The sequence below is a fragment of the Erpetoichthys calabaricus genome, chromosome 5, assembly GCF_900747795.2.
Source record: "Erpetoichthys calabaricus chromosome 5, fErpCal1.3, whole genome shotgun sequence".
Taxonomy (NCBI): Eukaryota; Metazoa; Chordata; class Cladistia; order Polypteriformes; family Polypteridae; genus Erpetoichthys; species Erpetoichthys calabaricus.
In genome coordinates, this window is record NC_041398.2 from 116,074,531 (window position 1) to 116,096,530 (window position 22,000).

Consider the following 22,000-nt stretch of genomic DNA (forward strand, 5'->3'; position numbering starts at 1 on the left):
CATTGAAAGTTGTAGAATTAAGATCATCTTTGCATCATTTGTATTTTCTAGTTTTTTAATAGTTTTGTGAGCTTGGGTATTGGATTACAGGCTGGCTTTGGGTTACTTTGTTAGATAAACATTTTGTTAATTCTTTTTTTCCTTGCTTGTTTGTGTTTATGTTACTTAAATAAAAAATAGTTTGTCCCTAGACCAACGATTTATGGTTACCCTCTTTTCTTAAAAAAGCTTTTTTAACTGTAAAAAAATGGAACTGTAAAAGCCTTTCATATTTCAGTCTGTGCAGAAGTGAAGTTTGCCTTTTGAGATGGGGTTAGGCTGCCTACGGTGAGGCCTGTTTAGTGGATCCAGACCTGCAAAGATGGCAGGTCTGGCTTTTGATGTTTTTTTTTTTTTGTTTGTTTTTTGTTGTTGTTAGTTCTGCATCCATTTCACTATGAGCGTGTGTCAGTGGTAAATCACAACACACTCAACAAAAACAAAGTTTAAAACATGAAATTGGGACCATGATATGCAAGTCCACACAGTAACAAACATCATTTCGTGAAGGTTTGGAATCATAACACTGTATTTGAAAAGATACATTAGAACTCTAATTAACTATTAAATAACCACCTTAAGACTAGCTTTATTAAGTTCAATACTTGTTTTAGGTATACTAATTTTTTCAAGCTTTTGACTAACCTGGCAACAGTATTGAGCATTGAGTCACAACCTAATAGTCTAGCTTTGTATCCCCAATGGCTATGTATTAGACCAAAGACCAATGAAATGTTTTGTTGCACTAAAATTCTAAAAATGAAACACTATAATGAAAAAGCCTGGGGGAAAAACATCAGAAAACCCCTAAGAAACAGCAGCAATCCATTATATGTTTGTCTAATCTGTCTTCTGCCCCATATATTATTTGATATATATGCAGCAATCATATTTATTTGATAATTGTGTTTATTAGTACAAGTGAATAGTTCTGTTTCTTAAAATGACATCAGAAGTGCCATGCTATTATAGTTGTCCTTTTTCAAAGCTGGTTCTAACTCAGAGAGTTTTTACTTTCATGCTGCATTTCATAAGAACAAATCTCTTAGCAGTAAGAATGCATTTGCAGGTTTGAAAGAATGTACAAGGCTCTTGTCCTATTTTACACAAAAACAAAAGGCAGGAGGCCTTCAAAAAGAAGAACACTGTGCATGTGGCCTGAAAGGTTTTAACCTTTTTTGAATAGGTGCCCCAGCTAATAAATAAGACAATTGAAATACATTTTGAGAGTACATGACCAGGCAGAAATTGCTAATTTAAGGAACAATTGAATTTAATTAAATTAATTAATCCAACCTCCCTACCTCTTCTGAAACTTATCTTCTCCATATTGATCTTCTCATTGTGTCACCTATTGCTCGCATAGCTTACAGAGCACTTCAGTGATTGTAGTGCTTTGTCAGAGTCAGCCGCAACATGGATTGTAGTAGCTCTTTTTGTATTCCAATTCTGTAGGCCTACTTGACATTCTTCACAAAACTGTTCCTCATACTTTCTGGTTATATCCAAAATAGTTATGATCAAGTCAAGCATCTTTATAGCATAGCATTTCTGATTTTTTCAGGTCCTGATCATTGTATTGCTTAATTTTGAATACTGTATGTCATTACTTATAAACAATCACAATTATATACCAGACCAACTGCAATTATATGTTTACTCAAAAGAAAAGGAACATCAAAGTGCATTTATAAAAAAAATGCTTAGATCATATATTAGACGTTTCAATTACCAAAGAAATATACAATATATTACAAGTGCTGCTCATGCACAACATTTTATATTTGAGCATAAAGGCTTCCACATTAATTTTAAAAAATAGACAAACAGATAATCAGTCATTAACTTTGTTATACTGTATATAAGAATGTCCAAAAAAGTAAACCAATAGTATCCTCAAAAAAAAAAATGTCTGTCAAGGTTGACACATTTCAACATATCTCACTCTTAATACAACAGATTTTATTTAGTTGTTTATCTAGCTGTATATCATCTTATAATTTTTGTCTTACCTAAAATATTTTTAAACCTTCTGGATGTCTGTTTAACAGATGTCTTATAAACTAATCTTGCCTACTGTCTATTTTTGCTCCATGACTCACAGCTGTCATATACTGTAAGCGAGTTTACAATTCAGCATACTACTTATTGGAAAATAAACCGAGTTACACAGGAATGACTTACATATCAGCCAATGCGCTTGATTTTATAAAGCTACTTTCAGAGAAGATGAAACATCACAGGGCCTTTTAGAAGTTTGAATTTACTACTACCCTATGAGAGGCTTTGAGATACTAATTGTTAACAATAAGATCATTTTGGTAAATATGGACAAATCACCAAAAAACTTGTAGTTTGTTATTACTGATGTCAAATGGCCAATGTCTTTTTCACTATGTTTAAAAATGTTCATAGGGGTGCTCACTAATAAGATAAGAAGTCCTAAAAAACTTTCGTCTGTGATTGATTTACCATTTAATGGCTCTATCATTCTTATCTCTGGTACCATGCATGATGTGACAGCACACAGTTCGCTTATTGGTTGTTTTTATTTTCAAATCCTTTCATTAATGGAGGCAGGGTGAGCCCTCTACATTGACCTTAACAATAAATGGTCCTTGCATCTCTACAGAGCTAATTGATTTGTGAAAGGCTTTCCTTGTAACAGTTTTCGATAATCCTCCTTCTACACATGCTGATATGTAGCCAAAATAAAAGCCACCACAATGAACTACCATGTTTTACCCGACCAATTTTATTATTTTCTTTATGTGCCTCAATAATTGACTATACAGTATGTTAGGATTTCAGACAGAAACTCTCACCAGAGTCATTCTCATTTAAATAGTAGTTGCAGTTAAAGTAACATGGCCTGATAATGTGAATACTCGCATCTAAGCAGATGGAGAAAGAAAAACTAATCCGGACATATAGTCTGAAAAGGTAACATCAATTGTCAGGCATTGAGCAGAATCCTCAGTACAAGAAGAAAGGAAGCCAGAAAAGAAGAATATGTTGTGATATAAGAAAATGGTAATAAAATGTCACATCTTACTAAACCATGAGTGCAGGAGACGACTGTGTTAAGTGAGTCATGTAAATTGGATGGGCACAGGCAGGACGACATCCAAAGATCTTAGATGAAAGAATGAGGACACGCATGATGAGCATGAAGAGGTTAAGACCAAAGAAAGGGGCATTGCAGTGTAAACAGGGCTATATTTAGAAGTGGGAAATCAGAAAGACAGAAATATTTATAAGTATTTTAAATTATATATATATATATATATATATATATATATATATATATATATATATATATATATATATATATATACACCAAGTGCCTAAAAAATTATTCACCCCTTTGGAAGGTTTGGAAGAATGCATTCTTATACAGTACTGAATCACAGTGGATTTAATTTGGCTTTTTTGAAACTGATCAGCAGAAAATGACTCTTTAATGTCAAAGTGAAAACATATCCCTGCATAGTGTTATAAATTAATTACAAATTTCAAACACAAAACAATCGATCACATACATATTAAACCCCCTCAAGCCAGTAATTACTATGCTACACCGTGGAGACAGTGTGTTTATGATAAAGTGTCATATTTGGCTTATGCTAAACATGGCATTTAGTCTGATGGCCAAAAAACTTTAGTTTAAGTTTCATCACGCAATACAGTCTCCAGTATTTCTTCTGGAAACCTCTTTGTCTTTGACACTTTCTTATAAAGCTGTGACTGAAGCACCCTGAACAACATTTATTGTGCACACAAGTCTCTTCATTCTCGGCTTCTGTAGCTTGTAACTTGTAAAGAGTTATCATAAATCTCTTGGTGGCCTCCCTTATTAGTTTTCTTCATGCATGAGCACTTACTTTCATGGCTCTAAGTAGATTTCCAACTGAGCCATGCTCTTTCCATTTTTAATGATTTAACTGGACACTAAGAGATACTCAGTGACTTGGATACTTTCTATTGTACCATTCCCTGACTTGTGCTTTTCAATCATCTTGCTTGGAGTGTTTTTGTCATCATTGGGTGGATAGATCACAATCCTGACTCCCCACAGGTTGGACCTTCCAGATAAGGTACAGTCATGCAGCAATTAATGGAAACCACTTGAATACAGGCAGGGATTCTCCAGTGAACTAATTGTGACTTCTAAAAATAATGGGCTACACCACTGATGACGTAGATGTGTCACATTAATGGGGGTGAATAGTTATGCAATCAATTTTTTTGTGTTTTATATTTGTAATTAATTTAGTCCACTTCACAAAGATCTCTTTTTATTTTGATATAATGTCATTTTCTGATCAGTGTATATCAGTGGCATATATGGAATCTAATTAATTAATCAAATCCTGACACTTAGTAACTGCAAGTAAAAAGAAGAGTGACGGTGATATTTTGGAATTGTGATCTATGTTTTGTTAACCTTTTTAGCCCATAAAGCACCTTTTGTTTGAAAGACTTCTAAATTAATTGGACACAAAGGTGATGTTGCAGCAGTAAGCACTGTAGCATCACAGCTCAACAGTCCAGGCATTGAATCTTAGCATGGGCACTGCCTGCACAAAGTTTGAATGTCCCCAAACCCATCCCCACTCCTTGCACTTCTCCTGCTAATCAAATTTTATTCTGTATTCCAAAGGTGTCTCTCTTTAGTTAACTGAGAACTCCAAATTGACACAGTATAAGTGAGTGTCAGCATGTGGTGTCTTGTGCTGGGTCGGTTCCTGTTTCATTGCCCATAGGATCTGCAAGGATAGGATCTGGCTTCACACAGAGAAAGTGGTACCAGAAAATAAATGGGTAAGTGACCGGAGTAAACACAACCTACCCAGCCTACCTTAACTGTTAAAAGAATTCAAAAAGAGTGTGTACTACAGATGAAGTTCTCTTTTTCTGAGATCAAACTAAAGCATTTTAACAGGGCTGTACTGTACAGTATGTATTGTATAAAGCACAATAAACTAAAAGACCAACAAATGTTCATAATGATCAGTGGCAAATACCTATAAAAAAGGGGTAATTGTTTTCACAAATTAACAATTTAAGCCCTATTGGATAATTAGGACCTAATTATAGAACACAGGAGAGGTCATTATCCTCATTAAAGCTAGCCAGAGAACAAGTGTTCAATTTAAAAATACAGATCATTTTTAGTAAGCTTGCTGTTGTTTTCCTTGCTATTCCTTTCAAATAACTGTTCACCATTACTCTGAATAAATATTTCATAAAATGTATATGTTAACATATTTATGTTTTATGTTAACAAGTTTTATTTTTCAATAATGTGAGATGCATCAAATAAAGTTTAGCTACCAATCAGACAGCTAAAGTTAAGATAGAAATGTAATTGTTTTCTAAAGTGAAACATTTTACAGTATACATATGTAAAAAAAAATACCTAGGTAGTTCTTAACTGTTGTCCAAATGTGAAAACAAATGACATACCTTTAAGCATAAGCCCATTTTTCAAGCCAAGAGTGTTATTAAGTATTAATATGCATTATGAAATTGCAAATGTATTGCAAAACAGTCATTTTGTAAATAAAAAAAACAAAAAGCAAAACATTTTTGTGAGATTCAGCCATCTTAAAAAGAGATCGGCTGTACACTTCACCTTGCTGATTGTCTGCCCCCGTGTCAACTTTTTTAGCCTCAGGGGTGCAGTTTCCTTTAACATATATTTTTCTTCTCAAAATATTTGCTCCAGGTGCTGTTTTTGGCAATTATTGAATGTTGATGTCCAGGGGCATCATGTATAAACGATGTGTATGCACAAAAATGTTGCATACTCCCGTTTCCACGCTCAAATCACGATGTATAAAACCTAAACTTGGCGTAAAGCCATGCACATTTTCACACCAGCTATATGCTTGGTGTACAGAAGTTCTCTGCTCAGTTTTGCAAACTGACGGCACCCAGTGTCAAAACAGTGCTTTTGTTTCAGTGTGGTTTCCCTTTCTTTTTTAGATCCACATCCCTGACGCGGCTCTATCAAATACACTGAAACTAACCACATGTTATTTATTAGTTTAAGGCATCTGATTGTAATTAACCTGTAATAATATAATGGTCCACGGAATGGCCTAACTATTCCAAATACCATAGCTGCTTTAGCGTTGTACCTCTCAATGCATCACTCAGAGTATTTATCCCACTGTATCTGAGTGTTGGAATCACAGTTCTACAGCAGCTGATCGGGAAGAGAATTATCGGTATACAGCATCTAGCACATGCTGCCTCAGCCATGCGCTATTTGAAGTGCTCTCATACGACAGACGCTTCAGAGCCTTTCCTGTACGGACCTTGCGGTTCAGAAACAGTTTCATCCCAAGAACTATAAATGCACCCAATCAGTCCATCAAGTGCTCCTTGTAGAACTGTTTGTACTTATTAGTACAATTATCTCATTGTATACTTGCGATACAGTTATAATATTGCACAACCTGAGCGACTTTATAAAGCACATATTTACATATGATGACGATATCATTTTTAAGATGAAATGCAGCAAAATGTGTTTATTACATTATACAGATAAAATGTATAAAACATCATTTTAATAATCTATATAGTTAATAATTAAACATGTGAGGACACAGTGTCGCAGCGCTAGCAAGGAGCTGGCGCTCCGTTCACGGATTGTTCCAGAGTCGCGCTGTATTCTTGCTGGGGCTGGCGCGATACTGGAAGGATAGATGGATAGAATAATTAAGCATGTACTACGAAGATATTTCAATGTTCCTTAAAAGTTTTGAAGAATTGCCGTTCTAAGCTTACAGATGGCTTAACATCTATTACAGAGCTGATTGTGTGGCGATTGGTTACTTGGAGAAAAAGAAGGACAAGAATTGGAGGTTAGTACGTTTGAAAGAGACAGTACTACTACAATTAATTATCTTATCGAAGGTCACGCACAGCACAGCAACCATCTTGTGGGAGGCAGGAACAATCTCTAGACAGGGCGCCAGCTCGTCACTATCACTGTGCCACCGTGTTCCCATGTTTAATAACATGCTTTAACTCCCATCATTATGAAAATGATATTAAGTATAAATCTCAGTATTTTAATTATTAAGAGAGCTGTAATATCACGAATGTAATGGATTCTGTGTCCTTTTGGAGGAGGAGAAAGCCCATTTAAGAAGCACATAGTGATTCACACACATAAAGCACATAGAAGAACACATACAAAACAAAGAATCTAATGTGCTACTTTAGTTACAATGGTATTTGAGAAAGTAGTAAATTAAATGATTTAAAGATGAAGCTTATGATGTTCTACTTTAATGACAAAATAAACTACATGATTAAAGTGAAAATTTTGAGATTAAAGTTGACATTTCAAGCTTTTTTCTCACTGTGTCCCTATTTTTTTTCTTTTCTCTGTACCCTAATAAGCTTTCATATGACACTCAGATGGTGGGCTAAGACTTGCCTTTTCACGGCGACTTTGATATCTAACAACTTCTTTTTTATTTTGGGCACTGTGCAACTTTGTGAACTTGAGCTTTAGAGTTTCTCTGACACTATATGTCACTTGATCAACTTCCTTTTGTTGTTTATACCACAGTTTAAACCAACAAATAGTATGTTTTTCTTTGCCTCCACTTGATATTCACTGAAATTCTTCTATTTTCCACGGTGCTTTTGCCATTGCCTTTTCACAGAACGCTGAGCTTAAGGGCTATTTATATTGATTTGCATTTTCAAAGAGGTGTAATTCTGGGAGGAGCTGGGGTGGGGCAGTAGACGCATGCACATGTGTTACTTTTCACGCTGACCGGGATTTATGGAGCGGAAGAACATGGAAGTTAGCGTTCGCACAAATTTATGCATCTGGATTTTTTTGTGCATACACACATTTCTGCTTTTGTCCGTACGCCATGTTTTAGTGTGAATTCTACACACGGCATTATGCATGAGGCCCCAGATGTGATTAATAAATAAATCACTGAAAAAATGTCATACGATCACTTACAGTCTCAAAGCTCCCATACATAACAAGCTGAAAAAAGGACTTGGATTTGATTTACTTCATATCACATGAAGGACTAAAGTTTTCCAGTAATTGACAGACTTCCAGTATTCAGTGTTAAACAGGTAATCTTCCGCATTTAAACACACTCACTGATACCAATCAATCAGTAAATACACAAATAGAACATGCAAACTCCATGCACACTATGGCACTCTGAGGAGGGAATGACAGCTCTGCACTACCACACAGTCAATTTTAAATCATGTATACTAAAGTTTTTAAACCCTTAACCAGATTAAACTAAATGTATGCTTATGATGTCTGTTCTGTTCACGTAACTTCACACTATGCACATGCTCAACCTCTTCCTCATTAGCTGTCACTAGACTACCGAAGAACACAATTCTGTGATCATACTGGTGGCAGCCGGGCAAAATCGTTCTGACATAAGACAATAATTATTGTGAATAATGCAATTTTTTTTTGAGTGACAGGAATAAGTTGCTATAAGATTCAGTATGTATGCCAGTATTAGGTGTGCACCAGGGTAAATGTCATAACTCCACCCATGATGGCGACTTCAAGCAGACAAGCAAACAGGAAATGTATACTTACCTCAACAAAATAGTACCAATAGTCTGTGACAAAATTTCTTGCTTCTAGTTTACTTTTGTTGCTACAGACATGGAAGGCACATTTTTTTATATCGGAACTTTTGCTGTCTCAAAGTGGACATGTTCTGTAAGTTTTAAGGCTTTTGTTTTAAGGTTTGGACCTTCCCTTCACCTCCATTTTACAACAGTGTAGGTATTTTTTTTTAATTTATAAAAAATGCATCACATTAGGGCATAATTTAATTTGGCAAATGAATGTACCATGATTTTGAAGAAATCATTTGACTTATCCAAACTTATCCTTTAAGACAACTCTTAAAATAACTATCACTCTAAACCATCTTTAAAACATTAAACAGTAAATTCCCCAATAACTGCAAAGTTATGGATGAACAACAATTAGTAAATGATCCTTCACTGTTACAAATGTACACAGTCCCATCATTTGATCTTTACAGTATATAACAGCTGTGACCACTGGGGGCAACCAGAGGCCAAACACCAGGCACAACTCAGCCACCCACAAATTCAAAGTGAAATAATAAAATGTTATTTATTTGGTAACAGAACCTTGTCACAGCAACAAATCAGTCCTGCACCATACCAATAACCAATAAAGCACCTCCATCTCCCTTTGTGTCTCCTCTGCGAACGTCATCTTGCTTCCTCCCTGACTCTCCTCATGAGGTGAAATTCCTCTCTTTATGTTGGAATCCTGGAGCATTTCTGGTGTCATGGCACTGCATGCTGGAAGTATTTCCAGGTTATACGGAAGCTCCACAAAATTCTTCACAGCATTCCCCCTGCAACACCCAAGGACCCCAACATGGTTGCCCTTCCATACTACAACTTCCAGGCAACCTGTAGGTGTCCTGATTGTGCTCCAGCTGGGGAAGCACTTACAACTTACACCTCTCATGTTAAAAGACAAAATGTTCAAAATACCAATTTGTCCCTTGTTTATCTATTACATGGGCATCCCAACTGGAATAGAAACCAAGGACCATCTTGACCAGGTTATGCCTCCATTCATGCGCTCCATCCATTACGATCTCCTGGCTGGGCAGGGAATCATCCTTGATACTAGTCAGAATGCTGATCCATCCCATCTGGCACTTACACAGCTTTTTTGGGAATTGAAGGCACTTTACCAAGGAAACAAAAATTCATTAAAAAGTAGCACCAGAAATGAGAGCAAAATATTACCAAAGACAGCAATACAAAATGGGCAGAAAATGGTGGCACAAAGGTCTGCTGTCTTACAGGTTCTTGAGACTGTGATTGTATTCTGGTCTAGTTACGGTGTGGGAACCTATTCCCAATGTGTCTCTGTAGGTTTTCTCTGGGTATTCTGTTTTTAGATTTTTTCTCATATCCCAAAGACATGCCAGTTAGAGTGACTGGTGACTCTAAATTGTCCCAATATAAGTATGTGTTTATGTGTGTCTGTGTCTGTGTGCGTGCTGTGACCTGCATTACACTTGGAGCTGCTGGAACTGATTCTGACCTCTCTGACTCTGAATTGCATTTAACAGGTTTGAAAATGGAGGGATCAATACAGGAACTTTGGAAACCAGCTTCAGCTTGGAACTCCATTTATCACATTTCTAAAGTTCCATTTTCCAATGAATGTCACAAGGAGTCAGAGTGGGAGCAAGACAGAAACCAGTCTCAGATGGAATAACAGGCCATTACAGAGCACACCGATCCACAACTATTCAAACTATGCCAATCACCAATATACATATTATACAGTTTTATACAATAGATCATAAAAAAAAACATTCAGGCAATGATAGCTCCAGGAGATGTAACTCTTAAAGCTGCAAGACCATAGAGTTAAATATGCCACCCATGAATAATTAATCCTTCACTTAAAATAAAAAATCTAAACAAAAATGACAGAATCATTGCTCATACAAAAAAAAAAAACGTTAAATTGAAAATGCCTTAGAGCAAAGAATAATTGATCTCCAAAATAATAATAATAATAATTTACAATTTCTTGTATGCAGAGTTTATTTTTCACATACTCCAACTTACTCCCTGGGTCAGAGCACAGGGTCAGCTATTTGTACAGCACCACTAGAGCAATTGCAGGTTAAGGGTCTAGCTGAATTGCCCAAAGGAGTAGCATTCCTTCTGTCACTGGCAGGATTCAAACCTGCAACCTTCGAGTTACCAGCCTGGATACTTTAGCCACAGAGCTTAAAAAAGGCATGTACCAGATACTTATCCATAACTATGCAAAGGAAGAATGCAGCATTTCAAAAAGAGTGGTTTTATATTGATAGAATAATGAATAAAAATGAATGCAAACACTTTGACCTGAGCCTCAGAATTCTGTTGCAGATCACTGATTGCTCAGTTCTATACTGTACTATCTCCTGCATTCTCTGCTGTCTACTCTGTGTCCTCAGTTAACAGCTCCTTGATTAAACTCTCCAGTTTGTAAGAATGTGCTTTCATAGTGGGTGCCAAATGACTTGTGCTTTACTGCTCATTAGCAGTAATTATGTTTTACGAGGCATACTTATATAAAGCTAGCCAAGGCTGATTGTTCTTTTACTATAGTTGCCTCATTCTTGCTTTCTGACTTCCCGTTAGGAAAAGAAAAGAAGACCAACTGCAATTCTCTGATTAATCACACCCAAAATGTTACCTTAGTTATGAAAAACTGAATTATATATGAAGGACATAATTATGGCGGATTCACTTACCTTAAAAATGTAATAAACGCTTACACTTAACTGCAAAAAGCACAAGTCCTTTAGTTAAAAATGCATACAATGAGTGTCAATTACCTCATATGATTATGACTACAAATTAAAAAAAAACTGACACCACAGAACGTAACTCAAAACAGGCCTTTTCCATGAACATAAATTCTATGTAACAAGAAAGAAAAGGCTTAACTGCTTGAAAGAAGCAACTGATTTTCAACAGAGATAAGAACTGCCATGAAGAAACCAATCAAAGATATATAGGCTTAAATATGACATCATGGGGAATTTAAAATGATTACCGGCAAGCTATCAACAACCACTGAGGTCAATACCACATGGTAACACCATCAACACCGATACAGGGTCTCAATTGTGAATATAAATGTGAATAAATGATATATGGAAATCTTTTCAAGCATAAGGTTGAAATACAGTTTCAAAGTTATGTTCATGAAACAGGTGAGATGTTCAGAATATTGAATACTAGCCGACGCCCGCCATAGCATATGGCGGTGTAAGATAAGGAATGGAAAACAGTGAGAAAGGAATTCAGAAATCAAGAAGAAAATAAATACTTCTTGAAAGACGCAGTGTGCATGTAGAATTTCCGGCCAAGCAGGATTACATGTGAAAGTGATAAATAAATCAGGCTTTCCGAATTTACGTACTATGGCCATGGCATCCTGATAGTTTTGTTGCATATATCTTGGACTTCCTGGAAATGTGGACGGTAATATGATCATTTTTGCCTACACTTACGTTGTTATTTTCAGCGTTTGCTTGCAGTGCGTCTGATAGTTCCATGCGCAGATCTTGTTGATGTAATCTGAGATAGTTGAGACATATGCCCTCTGTTTTAACATACGCATCTACGACGTACTGTTGGAATAGTTTGCTGCTGGAGTGCAAAATACTAAATGTATTCCTCATTGCTAATCTGTACGTGTAAAATTGCCATTGAGTAAGCCTTATTTGCTTGGCGGTTCTTTTATCGGGAACATGTTGTAAATCTTTGTGCCAGCCAATGTCTCTGTAAAGGAATAAAAGTGCATAATAAAAGTGGGTAAACCATAGGATCGCAATTTATATTGAGCGTGGAAATCTGTTTACAGGAGTTGCCTATGGGATAGATGCAAATGTCCCTTTTGGCAGGCGTTTCGCCATCTTCTCCGACGGAAATCGCTGCAATGTCGGGGCATTGTATCGTCGTAAATCCTGCCTAGGGTTTTCCTTGAAAATCATTTGTACAGATGCTGTTGGATTGGACTGAGCGATTTCATGCATGTGTTTGTATGATGTAGCGAAGGGGTTGATGGTTCTCAGCATGGAATCTAGCTGGAGAAGTACATTTTCATTGCATGCACAGTTTGCCTTATTTTGTAAGTGTACTTCAGTAGCTTGCGCTGTGTCAAAAACATACAACTGTCCATATCCTGGAGAAGTAGAAGTGTTAGCATATAGTAGAGAGATTTGGTGATAAATTTGCCCATGTATTTTAAAACAGTATGGTCCGTGGCCAGGAGGTTGAGTTATCTGTGCACCCATGGAAGCAAACGCTAGAGAAGAGTTGTATTCTCAAATGTGTTCACGATAATTTTTAGCTTCTGATGTTTGCTGTGTAAGAAGCTGTTGTAAAGACACAGGTGGCTCCCGCAAAGGTGGTAAAGCTACTTTACCACTGTGGCAGCACCTTGAGTACTTGTTGATTGTATTACGCTCAGCAGGCCAGTATAGTGCATGACATAGAAGAGGACGAATAGGAATCGAGAAATGTCGTGTCGGCTGCGTGTGGGTGGGACTGGTTTTAAAGTGGAAGCAGGACGAACCAGAAGAGAAATATATAAGAGATGAACGTCTCACCAGTCATAATATAGTTGGTATGCAACTATTTGCGAATTGCCTGTAGCTCATTTATTTGTATTGTTTGGTTACTACTTGTTATGCATGTTACATGTTAAATGTTTGTATTTGACATCTATTTTTAATTTGATATGTTTACAAATTATTGATATATATTGTTTTGTATTGCCATTGTTTTGTTTAGTAAGTACCATCTACTTAGTTGTACCATATACTGTATTGTTGCTGCTTTCATTGCACCATAATGAAGAGTGAAAATTAATTTAATTAGGTTACATTTTAATGAATAAATCATAAATGCATGTACGTTATTAAGAAATTAAATAAAATTCTTAAGGCTCCTTATTCAGCCAGACCATGCCTTTGTAACTGATGTTCATTGCGCTGTACAGCTGCGCTTGACCTTAAATTCGGTTAACATCTGAAGCTTCTGCATTGTGATGACCACTCTGAACTCCTTTATCTGTTAATGTTTATTATTAACAGGCTCAACTATTAAACAGAGCACATATAATATGAGTGTTCATGCTCTGCCAATACAATTCCTCCTCTCACAGTTAAAACAATGACTGGGAGAGACTCACACTGATGATGTAACATAACACAGTAAACGGAGTAGGGAAATATAACTGGAACACAACAGGAAAACATACAGCATAATGAATATTTTCAGGATTTGCTAAAGCTCCAAATAACTATAAATAGTATTTTAGACACCAGTTACACTTTATAACTGCATAGTTAAAATAGTGGTGATCAAACAAAAATAAAAAACACAGTCGGTGTATGACTTCTTTACCTATGATATGCTGGGTTTGCCTCAGTATAAAATCTTAACCTGGATGAAGGAGCACCACCTCCAGCTCAACCTAGCAAATCTGTTGAAAACCCAATTTCTGTTCAGCTCAGCTTATATAGCTGCCAAGTCAGTATGTAACCTTGGCATGGTGATATATAACCAGCTACAGTATCTTTCACCAAACATGCTGTGAATGTCTCTTGGTCTTATAACATCCTCAAAACCAGACAATTACTGACAGAGTATGCATCAAAACCTTTCTTCCAAGTTTTTGGTCTTCTCATGTCTGGACTTCTGCAACTTTGTACTGGCAGGAACACTTGCATGTGCTACCAAGCAGCTACAGTGTTTCCCCAAAAATAAGACCTACTCCGAAAATAAGCCCTAGCATGATTTTCAGGCTGCTCTGTAATATAAGCCCTACCCCAAAAAGATGCCCTAGTCAAGATCATCAGCTGAAAAGCAAGGCGCCTAAGGCTGGGTTGATACTTCACGCGATGTGACTCGTGCACCCGAAACATCCATTAAATTTCAAACACACCTTGCCACAATATCACTTAAAGGATGTTTAATGATTACATCCATCAATCCAGGGATGCGCCCATTCCAGCAAGCATTGGGCGCCAGGCAGAAACAATCCCTGGACGGGGCATCAGCTCATTGCAAGTTGAACACAAGCTCTCACATACACTAACGTCATTTTAACGTCACCAAATCCCCAAACCTTCATGTCTTTGGCTGGAAAATGGAGCACACTGTGGAAAACCACCAGGGAAACATGCAAACTCCATACGGATGTGACTCCCTGTGAGACAGCAGCGCTACCGCTCTGCCATTGTGTCACCCCCACATGTGTAACTATTAACAGTATTCATTATTTAAACCAAGTTAACGATTTATCTGTAAAATGTAACATGTATAACTTTAATGCATTTCATCATGAAAGTGATATCAAGTATAAATCTAAGAATTCCAAATATAAAGAGAGCTGGAATATCAAAAATGTAATGTGTTCTGCATGGCAATTGCTGCTGTCAGCTCAGGAGGAAGCCCCAGAAGCATATAGTGTTTAACAACGAGGTCGGTTTTAAGATGACGTTTATGACAGTCTGCTTTAATGATAAAATAAACTGCGAGGTTAAAGTGGACATTTCGAGGTTAAAGCCAAAATTTCAACTTTAATCACAAAACAGACAATTTCACCATGTCCTTAATTTTTTTCTCTGTGGCTCAAATACGCTGCCGTACATTCTGATGCTATTGTAAAGGTAAAAAAAAGACAGCACAGAAGATGGTATGTGAGACTTTTAAGATATATCATGTCATTACAATCGGGAATATGCAACGCTTGAATATAAAAGCACCACAAATGGATTTGTATGTTGGCATTTTGCTTCACCACATCAAACCATTCTTCAAACATCGAAGCATGCATATCGATCCTGGAGGATCCTAAAAGCGGCTGGAGTAGCAAGAAATTCAAGCTGGAATTCAAAGTGTGAATGTGGAGAGTTATGACGATATTCCAGAAGAAGATGACATGACTGTATTTGGATAAATGTATATTGTTGTACATGAATAAATATAAGACATCCCCTGAAAATAAGCCCTAGTGCATCTTTTGGAGTAAAAATGAATATAAGACTTATTTTAGTCTTATTTTTGGGGAAACACGGTAGCAGTTGATTCAAAATGTAGTGATACATCTTGCGTTTCAACACCTGAGGCAGGCACTTGTCACTCCTCTTTTCAGGCTGCTATACTGGCTGCCTGTAGTAGCATGTATCAAGTTGACATACTTGATACTTTCCTACAGATTAGTTAGTGGGTCACCGCCTATAGTACGTATACAGAAACACTTGTGAGATTCTATGCTCCTTCTTGCCAAGTCAGGTCTTCTAGTGAAAAGCATCAAGTGACGCCATCTCTGCATGACAGCAACTCTCAATCGACACTCTTGTATGTGAATGTTTTTAAGAAGCATTTGAAGATTCTCTTGTTCAGTGAATATCTGTCTAATTGAAGTGTAGGTCTGAGCTGGTGGAGCACGCTGCTGTCAGATCTAAACAATAGTGCCGTGAATTGCTTGTGTACTGAAGTGACTTTAGCTGCAGGTGGAAGTCCCATTTTACTCAAGCTGAGCTGCATTGCGTTACAGCAGTCAATTAGCCGGAGAAAGCGCTGTGAAGAAGCTGTCTGTTGCTATGGTTCTGCCTTTGTCCAGTCTGATAGCGGTCACGGGACATCGTATCTTTGATTGCCAGTACAACCAACAGTTCTGAGCAGGCATCAGCCACAGTGCTGCTCTTGTGAAAAGAATGGACATAAATGCCATCAACTCAAAGAGGGAGAGGCTAGTTCATTGTACCACGTGAATGTCACTGAGAGAATAAAACTGAATATTAAAAAAACAAGCGCTAACTTTTACAAGTAGCCAAAATTTACACCAGGTGTTACCTACTCGGGCGGCACGGTGGCGCAGTGGGTAGCGCTGCTGCCTCGCAGTTGGGAGATCTGGGGACCCGGGTTCACTTCCCGGGTCCTCCCTGCGTGGAGTTTGCATGTTCTCCCCGTGTCTGCGTGGGTTTCCTCCGGGCGCTCCGGTTTCCTCCCACAGTCCAAAGGCCTGCAGGTTAGGTGGATTGGTGATTCTAAATTGGCCCTAGTGTGTGCTTGGTGTGTGGGTGTGTTTGTGTGTGTCCTGCGGTGGGTTGGTGCCCTGCCCGGGATTGGTTCCCTGCCTTGTGCCCTGTGTTGGCTGGGATTGGCTCCAGCAGACCCCCGTGACCCTGTGTTCGGATTCAGCGGGTTGGAAAATGGATGGATGGATGTTACCTACTCAAATCAAATGACTGTTTTTATTATATTATACAAATAATAATAATAATACCAGCTCACTTCTCAAAACAAGGAGCACCCGGTCTTAAACACAGGACTTTCTGGTTATAAGGCAGCAGTTCTTACCTCTGCACCATTCAAGAATACGTGTAAACTCCCTGTCGATTAACATTTGAACTTAAGTTTTTAACTCATTTACAGCCACATGTAAATCAAATGCTTTGTTTTTCTTTGGTTATATCTTTATATATAATACGCTACCGTTGCTGTTCGTTTGTCTGTCCAGAATTTTAAATCACTCTGTAGCTTGCAAACCGCTTGACTAATTGACATGAAATTTGGTACACATATACTATGTGACATCTACTATCCACTTTCGGGGTGATGATTGACCACCGAGGTTATTCCTCTTTTTATTTTTATTTTATTTTATTGTAGAATCAACTCTTGGGAGCAGCCAGCAGCGTGAAAAGATGTCGACGAAAGAAGAGAAGAAGTGGGCCGCTAGGGTGGAGAAAAAGAAGACATGCTCATGAAGCAGCAGGTGCATCAACCTCTGAGCAAACGAATGCTAAACGTACAATGAAAGAGTATGAAAACTATGAATGCTCAAGTCAAGTGTATTCACTGCCCGTTATCGTGCAGTGCACTGTTAGTGGTTCTTGAATAAAAGTGCACGTGTTTATTTGATATTTGGACTAATATCTTCACACATTATACACTTCTCGTTATTATTAGTATAACATGGAAAAAGTTTCTGCTTTAGGTATGAGTTCAGCTTTTCGTTTCATCCTACACTTACCCAGATCTTTGTAGACACGGAACACACACAAAATGCATGTATTCCAAATAGCGATATACTGTATTATTTACCCTATACAACTCCAGATCTCACATGCAGATAAGAAGCCTTGGCTTGAGCTGGGAGGACTTTTTGCCCTCAAGCTGAGCTCCGTCAAGATGGTGGATGGGACAGCAGGCTGCTTGCTGCTTGTACTGATCAACGCATTTACAAAACAAAAGATGCTGATGGAGAGGTGCAAAGGGATTTAAGGTGGGCCGGGATTACGAGTTTTTCATAGGCTTCAGGAATTCTAGTGTTAACTAGCTTTGTGTTTTGTTGGGTTTAGAGGACTTCATTTGTGATGGTCAATTTTGTAGCCTTGTTCTGTAAAACTTGTTCCTAAACAGCCCCCCAGACCGACCTTTACTTAAATATGTTGATCTCTTTTGTAAGTCACCTTGGATCAAAGTGTCTGCTAAGCAAATGCATGTAAACATTTAATTAAAATAAGCAAGTGATATTTTTTTACACATATGTTTATGAGAATAAGATTAATAGCTAAGCCACAAGCTCATGAGTATTTCCAGTTATGGTCTGGCGTCACATTAACGACTGAAACCAGCTTTGCATCTGATGCCACTGAAATAGACCTCAGCTCTCATTGCCTTTACAAATGGATCAAGCAAGTTAAGTAAATGGATGAATGGACATTTTTGCGTTATGTTACTGATTAGCTGTTCATTTCCATTCACACACAGGCGTACACAAAATGAAAGCATAATTCTGACATCTAACAGCTAACCTTTAATTTGAATAGACTTTTTCAAAATTTGAGTCTATGTTACATCTCATCATTCTAATAATAACAGTAACACACAGAGAGTTATTTTTAATGTAGTTCAGTCTTACTTTTACAGTGTAGATGATTTTGTCTGGTTCTAGAAACCCAAATCTAAAATTTGTGAAGCCTTTTGTTTGTGCTGTAGCATAATTATGGATCTTCACTACCTACGACTAGCTCAGGCATCATTCTCAACTATGCCAGAGATCCAAAAGATTAGAGCTGGAAGAAAGCAATCAGTGGCTGTTTACTAGATTGATAGCTTATGCCTTTTTTGGAAGTGTTTGCAGAAAAAATGGGTTGAGGATTTTGTTTTTCAAAGAGTTGAAGAGGTAAATAAACTGGCTGTCCTTTATTTGATAACAGGATTAAATAGTTATGTTAGTCAGATCCTTACAAAAACAACATAATTCTTAGGTGCATACACTAATAATGCAAAGAGCACCTACCACAGTCGCTATGTCTCTCTATCTGTCTGTCTGTGATCATGAAACAACTCCACTCCTTGTTTGCCGATTTTGTTGAAATTGAGCACACTTATTCTTCATGGATATTTGTTGGGAAAGTTCAGTTTTGTTGAGATATTTCAAATACAGCTCACTGTACAAATTTTTGAAATTTCTAAATCTCCCATTAAAAAGCGTTGGCAAACTTGTGATCTTGTCTATCATAAAACAGAGAAGCATTTTGTGCGTCTTTAATGATGAATTAGTTTGTTTCAAACTCACCTTGAGAGAGGTCACTCTAGCCTGAATATTTTGTACTTTTTCCACTTTTACTCATCCAAGAGCTGCTCCTAACTACAAAATGGACTCAGAACAAGTTAATGAAATGCTGGGAGAAGCCAATGCTCCTGCCTCTTAAGGAAAGGTAATCATTAACCAATAAAGAAACAAAAGAGAGAAGAAAATATAATATATCTAATTAATGTAAAGGGACAGGACTTATGCAAGCAACCTGTGCATTGTCTGTGCATTATATTGATTCAATATTTCTCGTCATGGTTCAAAGCAGCCACCAATTTTATCTTGAGACTTTAACACATTTAAGCTCTTCTTTGGGGCCCTTAGTCATAACCCTCCACAGCCAAAAAGTGACAATAGGACATAAATGAATGTTATTTGTGCATCACTTGAATTGGAATCTGCTGTGAGTGAAAGCTATTGAGCCACCACAAGCATATTTTGGCTATGTTTTTAACTATATGATATTGTAAAGTGCTGTTCAAAATCATTTATTTAATGTATTCTAGTAATGCCATTATTTTATTCTATTATCACTGTTGTTTTTAGATATGACACGTCACAAAAATACTACCTGCAAATGTGATAACTGACTCTATGATGAAAATAAAATGTAAAAATGTGAATGTGATGTAATGTGTACATTTTAAAATTTGCAATTTCACTGAGGAGTATAGTGTAACCTCACGTGGTGATGAACTGCCATCATTTGGCATTCAGTGTTTGTTTCAAATATATTAAGTGTGATGCGGATGGAAACACTGGACAGTTTATAAAAATCATGCAGTGAAGCACTTAACTCTATGGTACTACACCATCTTGTACATTCAGAGAAAGATATTGTCAAAAGGATACAATATGGCTATGTTCACAGTACCTGGCTGAAGTGACTCATATCAAATTTTTTGTCTTAATGTAACACAAATCATATATTTCAGGAAAATCTATCAATCAAGATTTCAAGAAATCTGATCTTTTCAAATCAGATTTGAGTTACTTTCATATGTGGTCCTAGATTCAATTTGTGGCCATGTGACAAGAATGAGAACAATTGGATCAGAATTCATGTGGTTTTTTGCCTATACACATGGACATCAGCCAGCACTAACAGCATGGGATGAGGAGAGCTACACCCATCATTGCTGGCTCCTTTATCGTACCCACACATCTCTTGGTGCAGCAATGCCTGCAATAGCTGCTAGCCATCTGGCTTTTTTTGCCTTCTCAACTCAACCATGTACAACTGGTGAACTGTTTGCCATCCTGCAGAGCAACTGTGATGCATACACCAGCTACTAGAGTGTTCATTTTCTTGGTTTTAATACCATATGTCATCTTATAAATAGGGGCGGCAGGGTGGCGCAGAGGGTAGCGCTGCTGCCTCGCAGTTGGGAGACCTGGGGACCTGGGTGGAGTTTGCATATTGTCCCCGTGTCTGCGTGGGTTTCCTCCGGGCACTCTGGTTTCCTCCCACAGTCCAAAGACATGCAGGTTAGGTGGATTGGCGATTCTAAATTGGCCCTAATGTGTGCTTGGTGTGTGGGTGTGTTTGTGTGTGTCCTGCAGTGGGTTGGCACCCTGCCCGGGATTGGTTCCTGCCTTGTGCCCTGTGTTGGCTGGGATTGGCTCCAGCAGACCCCCGTGACCCTGTGTTCGGATTCAGCGGGTTGGAAAATGGATGGATGGATGGATGGGTCTTATAAATATGATGTTTACTGTTGATTGTGATGCAGATGAATCATGCGCAAACACATCAGTATGCTCATGATGTGGACAGGGAACAGATACATTCATATTACAGTTAGGTACAGGTCACTTGTATTTAAGAATGTGAACTGTCAAGATAGGCAAATCCGATCAGAGCAAAAGATCGGAATTGAGCAAGGAGACTTGTAATGTGAATATAACCCAATTTTACAAAATTAGGCTACATCTTGTAGCAAACTGCAATATTTCTAGTTCTACAAGGATACTAATTGCTTTTAATTTTATATGTGCATTACATCAGTTCATTTATTTATTCACTTGCACTTGTTTGCACCTTGATAGCAAACACAGCTTTTAAAGTGTTAATGTTATCTAGAAGTTCTTTCAAAATGCGCCTTCCAAACTTGTTATCTATAATGACATAACTATAAGGAAAAGCTTCTAAATGTCCAAAACTCCAAAACTTAAAAGCAATTAAAGTCCAAAAAACAGTCAAAAACAGAACAGTGAAAATTTGCAAAAAGAAAAACAATGAACATGGATAATGGGGCATTACATTATTGTTGCTTTCCCACAAATTTTTGAAATGCTTCATTCAATGCAAATAAATATACACTGTAACTTACAAGAATGACATTGTGGACAGAAACAATATGTGTCAGATCAAAAAGTAGCATTTGATAGACAAAAGTAAAACATGTATGTTGTCTGTCATTCCTAGATCTAGGATGTTGCATGTGGCAGACCTAAGTGTACATTTGTTTCTGGTGAAGCTTGTCAAGCAATGTAATTTTCATGAACTGGAGCAACACTTGAATCAAACAAAATACCCAAACCACTACAACATTCTGTATTATCTTTAACCCTTATAAATAAATCAGTAAGCCAAAACCATCTATTGTATAATATTTTATTGTGAGGGCACATTAAGCTGAACAATGTGCAGCTACTAGAACAGATCTTGCTGTGCTTAGTGTTTCCACTCACCAGTGTGTTTACTTTATATGTTCATTCATTTCTGAGGTATTCAATGCAGCATTGTTCAAG